This window comes from Bos indicus, chromosome 17 (genome assembly GCF_029378745.1).
Source record: "Bos indicus isolate NIAB-ARS_2022 breed Sahiwal x Tharparkar chromosome 17, NIAB-ARS_B.indTharparkar_mat_pri_1.0, whole genome shotgun sequence".
Taxonomy (NCBI): Eukaryota; Metazoa; Chordata; class Mammalia; order Artiodactyla; family Bovidae; genus Bos; species Bos indicus.
The window spans coordinates 72850539-72860644 of NC_091776.1; the positions used below are offsets into that span (position 1 = coordinate 72850539).

The window sequence follows — 10106 nt, forward strand, 5'->3', positions numbered from 1 at the left end:
GGCCTCGCGGTCCTGTGGCTCAGCTTTGAGGAGGTTCCCTGGGAAGCTCGAGAGTAGGAAACGGGTCGCCTATCCCCTTATTGGGGAATAATGGGGGCCCTGAAGACACAGAGCCCACAGCCTGGGGGCGACGGTGTTAGGAAGACCCTCCAGTGGCTGTGGGCAGAGGCAGGGCGGCTGGGTCACCGGGGCCTGAATGAGCGGGCGACCGAGCAAAGCTCGCCCTGGGAAGGGGGCCCCGGGCCCCTCCAGCCTTGCCCCCCAGCCCACAGCACCCAAGGGCCCCGCTGGTCTGCCCTCGTCCAGGGTCCCGTGTGGCCTCCAGCTGGCACCGGCCCCTCCCGGGGGCCCGAGACCCCCACCTCCTCCCAGAAGCTGAGCTATGCCAGTTCCTCTGCTCCAGACTGCCCTTCCCCCCGACCAGACCGGTGCCTGAAGCCCGGGAGTGCCCATGGCAACAGGTCCAGACACTAGCAGTCTCCAGCCAACAGCACAGTCTCATATTTTATATGCAAACGCCCCAGCAGGGGCAAGGGGCTTCACCCCACCCCACCCCGTGCAGACTGCCTCCACACCCTCCCCTGCGCCTCCTCAGTGCCCCTGCCTGGCTCCCTGACGCCCCCATCCTGTGAGACCAAAGGAGGCGTGTGCTCCGGCCTCACCAGCAGGACGCGGATCACTGCGGCAGGCTGACTGGCAGTTTGGGGGCTTCCTCGGACCCGCCCGCAGGCACACACCTCCAGCCACCCACACGGTCATGCGCACACACGCCCATCCACGCTATGCAGCTGTGAGCCCACCAAGCTGCCCCAAGTGGCCTCGCCTGCCCTGGGGAATGGGTGGTGAGTGGTCTCTGAAATCCGTGTGCTGGGGGAGGCAAGAGTTTGGCTCCTGGAGGGTCGGGCAGACCCGTGAGGCCTGGCCTGCAGTGCCCAGCCTTGGTCCACACTGGAGGTCCCCACATGGGAGGGGGTGTGTGGCTGGGCCAGGACCCTGGACAGAAGCCCTAGGGCGGCAGAGACCCCAGCGCCCGGGCCGCCCCTGCCGCTCCAGCGCCCCAGAGAGCGGCAGTTAACTGGCACAAGCCTAAGGGAGCTGTTGATACGTGTCCTTGAGAGGTGAAAGACGACCTTGATCTGATGAACTGGGAACAAACTTTAAGAAGGACTGATCGTGGACCCCACAGGGATTTGAAGAAAAATGCAGTGGAGGCTTGGCGGCCAGGACACTGTCGAGGCCATGGACACAGGCCAGAGGCAGGCCTGCCGAACCGTGGGGACAGCCCAGAGCCGGCGGGACGGGGGAGGGAGCGTGAGGCCAGGGCGCCGGGCTACGCCCGCTGGCACGGGGTCCCCGAGAGACCCCAGATCCAGCCGGGAGCCGGCCCACACAGCGGCCTCCAGCAGGGCTGCGGGGTCACGGCGGGCCTGAGCTGTTCACCCAGGAGGAAGCCGGGAAGGCTGTGCTCACGCCAAGCTGGGCTTGCACGGCTCGCTCTCCCCGGGCTCTGTGCCCCGGGAGCTGGGCCACCCCAGGGAGCACCGAGGTGTCCATGGTGCCACCAGGCGGTCTGTGATGTCGGCTCAGCCCCCAGCGGCCCACCCACCCTAGCCACAGACAGACGCTCCTCTATGGCCCCGGCTGACAGCTCTGCAAGCCGGGCGCCTCCCTTTCTCCTTTCTCATGACATCCCGACATTCCGAGGGTAAACCCAGCTCTGGACATTCTAAGAAAACATCAGGCAGACTTCCCACTGTCAGGGCCGACTGGCCACCCAGGCCCCTCTACCTGCACACTCAACCCCATCCATGGCTGCGGGGCGCCAGGCTCTCCCTGCAGGGCACGAGCAAGCCGAGCAAGCGGAGGCCCCAGAGGACGGGCTGCCAGCCCGCTCCCAGTCTCGTTATCTTGCAAAATGCAGAGAGCAGCAAAGTACATTCAGACGAATGAATGGCCTAATTAGGATTTCACAGAGAGTGAAAATATTTTGAAAAGAGAAAGTTTAACTAAAGGCATATTTGAAATACCAAAGTCATCAATTGCAAATGTCAACCCGGCAACGTGTGCCGGGAGGGTAGGGGGCGCGGGGGCCTCACCCCACCTGACAACAGGCGGCCCTCCCCAGATCGGAGCACAAGACTGAAGTCAGGGCGGGGCTGATGACTCGGGGTGCCCCGCGGAGGGTCTCGCCTGGCCGGGCCGGGGCACAGGCTCAGGGCCTGGGGAAGGAAGCTGACAGGCTGGCCCAGGCCGAGAGCAGAGCAGAGCACCCAGGGAACAGGCAGATGCTGATGTGGCTGGTGAGGCCCCACCCCGTGCAGAGACGCAAACAGGCAGGTGTGGGTGCAGCTGGTGCTGCGTCCACTGGAGGTCACGAGCGTGCCAAGCCCACACCTAGAGGAGGAGGCCCACACACTCCCTGCAGGCCACCAGAAGCGGGAGAGCCTCGGGGGACCCCCAGGCCCGCCCAGCTGCGGGCAGCCTCACGCTCAGAGGCGGGATGCCACAAAGGGGACCCGCATCACTCTGCGGGCCTCTGAGAGGCTTCCCCACAGCAGGGACCTGTTCTTGGTCACCAAGGGGGCTCAGATGGGCTGGAGACTCAGGGGGACCAGAGCAGGACCCACGTGCACAGGCCAGCACGGCAGGGGCCCCCCGACAGCGTGGACCGGTCCGCACCTGCGGGGCCAGCTCGAGGCCGCCCAGGACTGTCCCACACAGAGGCTGGTTGGCCTGAGTGTCCAACGAGGACCCGGGGGTCCTGTTTCCAGTTTCCACTGACAGGACACGTCGGTCAGGGAACAGTTCAGATACAACTGTGTCAACCAAGCTCAGCCCTCACCTCCCATCTGCATCAACACAGACTCCAGGTGGGTGAAGTCTCGGGCGTGGACGCCGACCTGGAAACTCCAACAGGGTGGACGAATGTGTGCTCGCTCGGCCGTGCTCAGAGGACATGCGTGGGACATGGAACCATCGGAAGAAGACTTCCATAGCTTCCACACAGAACATGCAAAGTTTGAAACTTTCTCAAACAGAAAGTCACCAACCACAGGCAAACATTGAAGGCTGCAAAACGCCCGCAGTGGCCAATGGCAACGACCCTGGCCCCAAGAGGCCCCACAGCCTGGACGCGGCCGAGCCTCCTCATCCCGACCGAGCAGGCCCCTTGCGGCCCTGCAGCCTGGCCACTGAGATGCTGGGCTGGTGTTCTCAGAGCTCGCCACCCTCAGCGAGTCCATCGGCACAGCAAACGGACTGCCCGGCCTCGCCCCTCCGCCTCCGTCCCTGCCCCCTCCCTGGACGCCGCGCCCTGTGCCCTGGAGCTGTCACCGCAGAGGAGCCCACGAGACAGGGCCGGCGCACGCCAGGCACAGCTCCTCCCCCTCTGACCGTGGCCAAGTGTGGCTGTGTGTGCTGGAGGCCCCCGGGCCCCGTTGGGCCCTCACGTGGGCCTGTGGCCCGTCACTGCTGGCGGCTCCAGACTCTCTGGTTTGTCAGGAACGGCCCCGAGCAGGATCAGAGCCGGCAGCCTGTGGAACACATGGGCACTGACCCGCTGGGCACCCACGTCAGGGCAGCACAGACCTGCCCGGCTGACGTCCTAGTGGGCGTCCCGCAAGCCAGTGTCCATGGTCCACGCCCAGCCCGTTGGTGGATTCGAGCAGGGCTGGCAGGAGGCCTCACATCCAGCCCTGTCCAGCCCGGGGCACTGTGCCTACCTGGGCTGAGGCTGACCAGAGGCGCCCACACACACTCAGGCCACAGTCCGTCCTTCTGTTGACCACGAGCCGCCCTGCCCTCCACCTGTGTGAGGACGGAACATCCCTGGGGAGGTCAGCACGTCCAGACACCCATTGGCGGGCTCTTCGTCCAGAGGGCACCCGCTGAGGCCAATCTGTGGGGCTGAGTCCCTCCTGGACAGGGTCAGACCCCGGCTGGTCATCCCTGGTCATCCCAGCCCAGGGGCATCTTACGGCGCGCCGGCAGGGGCCCGCCCCACAGGACCCTGAGCACGTTCTCGTTCCTCCGCAATGGGTCTGTCGCGTCCGCGCTTAGCACTGGCCGCCTGGGTGTTTCTTACGACTATCCTTCAAAACCTGGAGCGTTCAGAGTTGTAAGCGGATAACCTCTCCGGCTTCCCGAGGCTGGGCGCACTCTGCTGTGATATGCTCCTACACCAAGGCCAGTGCAGGGGTCCACGCCCCACCTCCCCCAGGTCCCCTGAGGCTGGCCCCATCCGTGTGCCTCGTAGGCAGGCAGCGAGCCTCCCAGGCCCAGACCAAGGACCTTGCAGCTGCCTGTCTCAGCCAGGGTGCTGGGGATGCCTCCCCTCCCTGTGTCCAGGCCTGGGGATGCCTCCCCTCTCTCTGCTTGCAGCCAGGCCTGGCGATACTGCTGAAAAATGAAAAACAGGGTGGTGTGACGGGCGGCAGGCCCCTCCGGGGATCACAGTGACGGGAGCTCCCCCCCGGCTCCGCAGTGTCACCCAAGTGGTCTCAAGCCTCCATCCAACCTTTCCTTGCGGACATGGCTCATTCAGGGGCCTGAGGTGCGGCCTTCTGGCTCCTGGCAGCCCCTTCAACAAGGGGAAGGGCGTCCAGTTGGGGCAGGATTGTGACAGGAGAGCAGGAGGCCAGGGCCAGAGGCAAGAAAGAAGGCGGGGGGCGGGGGGGAGGGCCCAAGCCAGGCGTGTGCGTGCACGTGTGTACATGTGTGTGCGTGAGTGCCTGGGAGGGAGGCATGGTTGGGAGTCTGCCCGCTCGTGGCAGGACCTGCGGCCCCCACCGAGGTCAGGAATCAGCGTTTGCTCCGAATGTGATATGTCTGGGGCGCATCTGCTTCTGGCTTAAGCGTTGACAAAGACCTCGTCCCACGAGAACAACGTGCCTTTATTATCAGTCCTGATAACCACCCAACCACGGGAAGAACAGGGCTCCCACCTCGGGGGCTCCAGTGGGCCAAGAAGCCACCAAAGCAGAGGCAACCCGGGGTCCAGGCTGGTGGAGGGGTGGGGGGCATCTTCAGGGCGAGAAGGACTGAGAACCGGGAGGGTCTGGATGGTGCGTGGTGGGTGTGGACCTGGGCGGGGTCTGCGTGCCCAGGGCACCTCACCTCGGCAGCACTGTACCCTAGGGTGCTGGGGGCAGAGCCTCTTAAGAGCCCTGGGGCTGTGGATGGACAGACAGACGGGCAGGCCTGAGACGTGAAGGCAGCAGCAGCAGCGGGGCTTGTGCTGCGAGGCTGAGGGTGCCTGTCGCAGGGAGCCCTCCTCAGCAACCCTCAGAGCTGGTCAGCGGGCTTGGGGGTCCCTGCCGGACAAGGACCCTGCACCAATAGCCCGGGGTCCGAGAGGGCTGCTCCTGCCCCGGAAAGGCCTGTGGTGCCCCTGGCTGGGCAGGAACCCCCTGCAGAGGCCGGCCAAGAGCCAGGATAGCAAGCACAGACCAGAGACACCTGGCAGTGTGAGGGAGCCCCCACGGCACAGTCCCAGTCTGGAGGGGTGTAGGGCCCGGGCTGGGGCCAGGGATGGGGGGTGGACGGATGGGGCCCAGGCTGGGTGCTGGGGGGGGATGGGGGGATGGGGGGGACGGGGGATGGGGCTTGGGCTGGGGGGGATGGGCCAGCAGCTCTGGGCCATGAAGGGTGGCGAGGAGCCCAAGCTTGCCCTGTCTGGAATCCTGCTCCACCATGGAAATCCTGGCCAGCCCCTGCTGGCCACTGGTCACTCTGTGCATCTTGAAAGGACCCCCTTTGGCTGTGCCCTCTATGCCGCCCAGGACACTGAGGCAGAGAGGCACGGCCTGGTGTTGAGTGGCTGGCACTGAGGCCTGGCCTGGACCCAGGGGCCGTGCATGACAGGATGGCCACTGGGAGCCCGGCCCCAGCCTGCTCCCCCTGCTGTGTCCAGTACCCAGGGGCCTTGCCCTCTCCAGCTTCCCACTCTGGGCAGGGGACCCGGACAGAGCAAAGCTCCAGTGAGTGCTTCTGGGCGCCTGGGGAAGAGGTCCTCCCCCCCCCACTCCCCCCACCCTCGCACTGGGGGGCTGGGTGGAGCCGCTCTTGCTGGCTGTGGCGGCCCCGGGCGCCCTCTGGTGGCCGCACTCAGCTTGTGCCTGCTCTGCTGGAGGGCGCCGGTGCTCAGGGTGCGCCGGGGCCTCGGTGAGGGCTGTGCCTCACACCCACCGCCTCCCACCACCCGGGGCGGGGGGGCCCCGCGAGTGATGAGGATGCCCCCCAGCTCCGGGCAGGTCGGCTGTGCAGCCCTCCCGGGAGAAGCCCCAGGAAGGGGCTCCTGACCCTGACTCCCCCTGCTTATTCTTGGACCCCGAGTCCCGCTGGTTACTCTCTGACCCTGAGTTGCCTCAGTTCCTCTCTGACCCTGAGTCCCCCCAGTAACTCTCCGACCCCTAGTTCCCACTTACGCTCTGACTCTGGGGTTCCTGCGGAGTGGCTGACACCTCATTTGAGTTTTGATGGATGAGGCAGCAAAGGAGCAGGTACCCAACTGAGCCTCTGCTGGGGAAAGCCCCGGGAACCCTGGCCACCTCCCTGGCACCCCAGAGCACTTACCCCCAGGACCCCCGCCCCGGCTGTCCCCTCCCTCCCTCCCACTGGTTCAGGTGGGCTGGTGTCTCCATTCGCCCCTTGGCTCTTCTTGGAGGTGGAGGATCTCACTGGTGGCCCAGGGGTGGAGGAGAGGGAACCCGCCTGAATCCTGGGCAGCACGGATGGGGCTGGTGGTGCAGCCCCCAGGGAAACTGGGAGATGCAGAGGGACCCCTGGGTCCGAGAAGCGACCTGAGGGGCCACCCTGGGGGGAGGCATGTGGCCCAGGCTGGGTGGGGGGGGTGCAGCTCTAGCCTGGCAGGACTGAGGGCGGGCCCCGCTCCCCCAGGAGGCATGTGGTTAGCAGGCATCATGCCCATGTGGAGAGCGGGGTAGGGGCTAGCCGGGCTGTGCTTGTGGGACCTCCTCCCCAGGCCAGGGCCAGACCAGAGTCCTGAGTGCAGTGCGTGCTCTATGCCCGGCCCTGGGCTGGGTGCCGGTGGACCTCAGACTTGGGGGTGTGGGCGATGGGGGAGAGACAGGGCGCTGTGGAAGGGACGGGCGAGGCTGCGGGAAAACACAAGTGCCAGATTCACGGCTCCACACGCTGTGGCCGAACCCCAGACCCAGACCACCTGCTCGGGAACTGCTGCGCGTCCAGATACACTGAGACAGGGCAGGTGGGACCTGCTTGGGCCAGGAGGACCTGCGGGAGCCTGGACCCCAAGGCTCCCAGTGTGGGGCTGGGCATGCCCTCATCGGAAGGACGCCCCTGGGCTCACAGACCCTCACCTGGCGCATGCCCTGCATGGCGACTCGGGTGACCTGTGAAAGGGGTGCGGGGGAGAGGGGGTTACACACGGAATGAGACCCTCGGAGCAGCTTTTCTCCTTGTTCCTAAAACCTTTGGGTTAAAGGGAAAGGGGCACGGGAGTCTCCAACTCCTGTTTTCACTGTGACACGTTATGCAGAGGTTAGAAATGGTGACATGTTGTAATAACCCAATATTTAATTATTTAAGATCAAAAGAGGCAGGCTGGGGATCTCCGGCTGCGTGCTCAGGATAACAGCCAATCTGGTCCGAGTCCCATTCCGGGTCGGGGGGAACGCGCCTCACACCAGCGGTTGGGGACCCACCAGCGGGGCGCAGGGGAGGCGAGGATGGGGAGCCAGGTTGGGGCTCCGGGCAGGGACCCCGGGCAGCGTTCCCTCCCTTGTCCTCTGGGCGGCGGGCGCGGCGCCGGCGCCCGGGCATTCCCCGTCCCCGCCGTGCGGGTGCTTCCCTGCAGCTAGCAGCCCCGGGAAAGTTCCCCAGCCCCTGATCGGTTCGGCCGATGGAAAGTTTCCGTGGCTGCGTGGCGCCGGCCCAAGGCGCCCGGTCGAGTAGGGGGGACACGGCTCAGGCTGCACCGCGACCGGAGGGGTGCGCGGAGCGAGGCGCACGGCCGGCCGGGCAGGACCCCAGGCCGCGCACAAAGGGACCCGCCCCCGCCGGTCCGGGATCTCGCGCACCGCCGCGCGGTGCGGGTGGAGCGGGGCTGGCCTGGACTCCCGGCACTGACCCCTGCCCAGACCTCGATTCCAGCCCTTGCCCGGCCCGCAGCCCGGATGCCGGCCCCGACCCCGACCCGGGTTCCCGGCCGGAGCCTACCTGGAGCGCGGTTGTGGGCGGTGCCGCAGCACGGCCCCAGCCCCAGACGGCCGTCCGCCGGTCCCTCGGCGCGCGGCGTCCCCGGGAGGGCGCGGATGACCGTCCGGGGGCCTCCGATCGCGCCGGTGCGGGGCGCACCCTCAGCGCCCAGCGCAACCCTGGCCAGCCCTCCGCCCCTTGCGCTGCCCGTGCGCAAAGCCGGCCTGCCGGCGCCGAGACCCTCGCCCCTCCCCGCCGCCGCCACTGTTCTCATTGGTCGGGAGGCCCGGCAACCGGCGCCGATTGGACGAGCGCGAAGGGACGCCGGCTTGCCATTGGGCGCTGGGGGTGTCCGTCTCTGCCGATCACGGCCCCTCGTGGAGCGGCGGAGGCCGGGGCACCTGCCGGGACCTATGCGGCTGTGGCCCGGGCTGCTGGCCGTCCTCTCCCGGCCGCCTTCGAGGACGTGCCCAGGCCATGCGGCCCGCGTGGGGAGCCGGGCAGGCCTGGCGCCCCATCCCAGGACTTGGGCCGGTCGGCTCTATCATCACCCCCAGTTCCTGGGTATCCTCCTCCAGCGCCTGCTGTTGGCTGCACGCCGTGCCCGCCCATCGGCACCAGTTGTGTTCCCCACAGTTCGCGAGGGAGCGTTCTGCTGCTCTCCCGTTTTACAGACGGGAAGCCCACCGAGGCCCGAGGCGTAGAGAGGTTCTCGCCAGCTGTAGGTCACTGGGAGGAGGCGGTGGGGCCCCAACCCAGTCCATCTGGGCGGTCTCCCACCCTCATCGCTCCACCGTTCCCACTGTGGAGATCCGAATGGGTGGGACCCCTCGGGGAACGGTGGCTTTTCTCCTCCTTCAGGGGTGAATTTACAACACCGTGGGCTCCGCCCACCCAGCAGGGCCCGCGGGACTGGCTTCCTTCCCTGACCCAGGCTGCAGATGGGGGCTGGAAGGAGTCAGAGTTCAGGGAAGGGGGCCTCCGCCCCTGGCCCATCGCCACAGGGCCCAGGAGCCCCGTCTCCCCCTCTCACCCACCCTCTACCTGGCTTCTGGCCAGTTTTGTAGGGCCATCCCTCGGGCATGTGTGAAATGCTGCAGGGAGGGCCAGGTTTCAGCTGGATGTTAGAAGTTCCCACCAGCTGCAGATGCTTGAAGTCAAAAGGGTGACCACACGAGGTCATGATCTCCCATCTAAGGATGTATGTGTTCAGAGGTAGGGTGACAGGGAACCCGTGGTGGCCCTGAGACCCCCACTCTGACCCATCTCATTGGCTGACAGCGGAGTGGGATTTCCACCTCCCCAACCCAAGCATGGCTGCATCCCCTTTGCAGATAATGGGAAGGTGCTGGTCAGGAGGGCTTGGCCACTAGGGGTCCCGCACCTCTGGGCCCAGTGGTTTGGGGCAGATCACTCTGCGGCTGCTGCCTGTTGTCCTCCTGGGCATTGCCACTCACCTCCAAACCCCAGATTCTGCTTATCCAACACTACCACCTCTCAGCTGGACTGCAGAATCCAGCTGCCTGGAGGGGAATCACTGGCACCACCCAGCTTGACTCTCTTGCCAGGTGGTGGGAGGAGGACTGAATGTCTCTCGCTGGGTCTGCCACCTGCTGGTCAGGAGTCCTCGGACAACGGGGAGCCCAAGGACAGGGGGAGCCTTGAGACATGGGGAGCCCTGGGACAGGAGGAGACCTTGGACACGGGAGCTCTGGGACACGGGGAGCCCAAGGTCAGGCAGAGCCCTGGACACGGGGGGCCTGGGGAGTCCCGGGACAGGAAGAGCCCTTGGACCCGGGGAACCCCGGAACAGGGAGAGCCCCGGGACACAGGGAGTCGTTGCTTTCCTTGCCTGCAAAGAGTTTCTGTGGACTTCCAGGAGTAGCACAGATGAGGCAGCACAACAGTGGAGTGGAATGGGCTTTTAG

The 10106-nt window shown here is 66.3% G+C and overlaps 1 protein-coding gene across 9 annotated transcripts in view; it reads right to left on the reverse strand.

Annotated features, from left to right (window-relative positions):
• ARVCF (ARVCF delta catenin family member) overlaps window positions 1–8383 on the reverse strand; it is a 30609-nt gene extending 22226 nt beyond the window's left edge. For 4 of the 9 annotated variants that reach the window (XM_070770072.1, XM_070770069.1, XM_070770070.1 and 1 more), the window contains exon 1: window positions 8200–8381. The gene's annotated coding sequence lies outside the window, so the exon portion shown is untranslated. Of the gene's footprint in view, window positions 1–8199 lie in introns of all 9 variants that reach the window. The other 5 variants (XM_070770066.1, XM_070770071.1, XM_070770065.1 and 2 more) reach the window with 3 other exon arrangements.
• Window positions 8384–10106: the final 1723 nt, after the last annotated feature.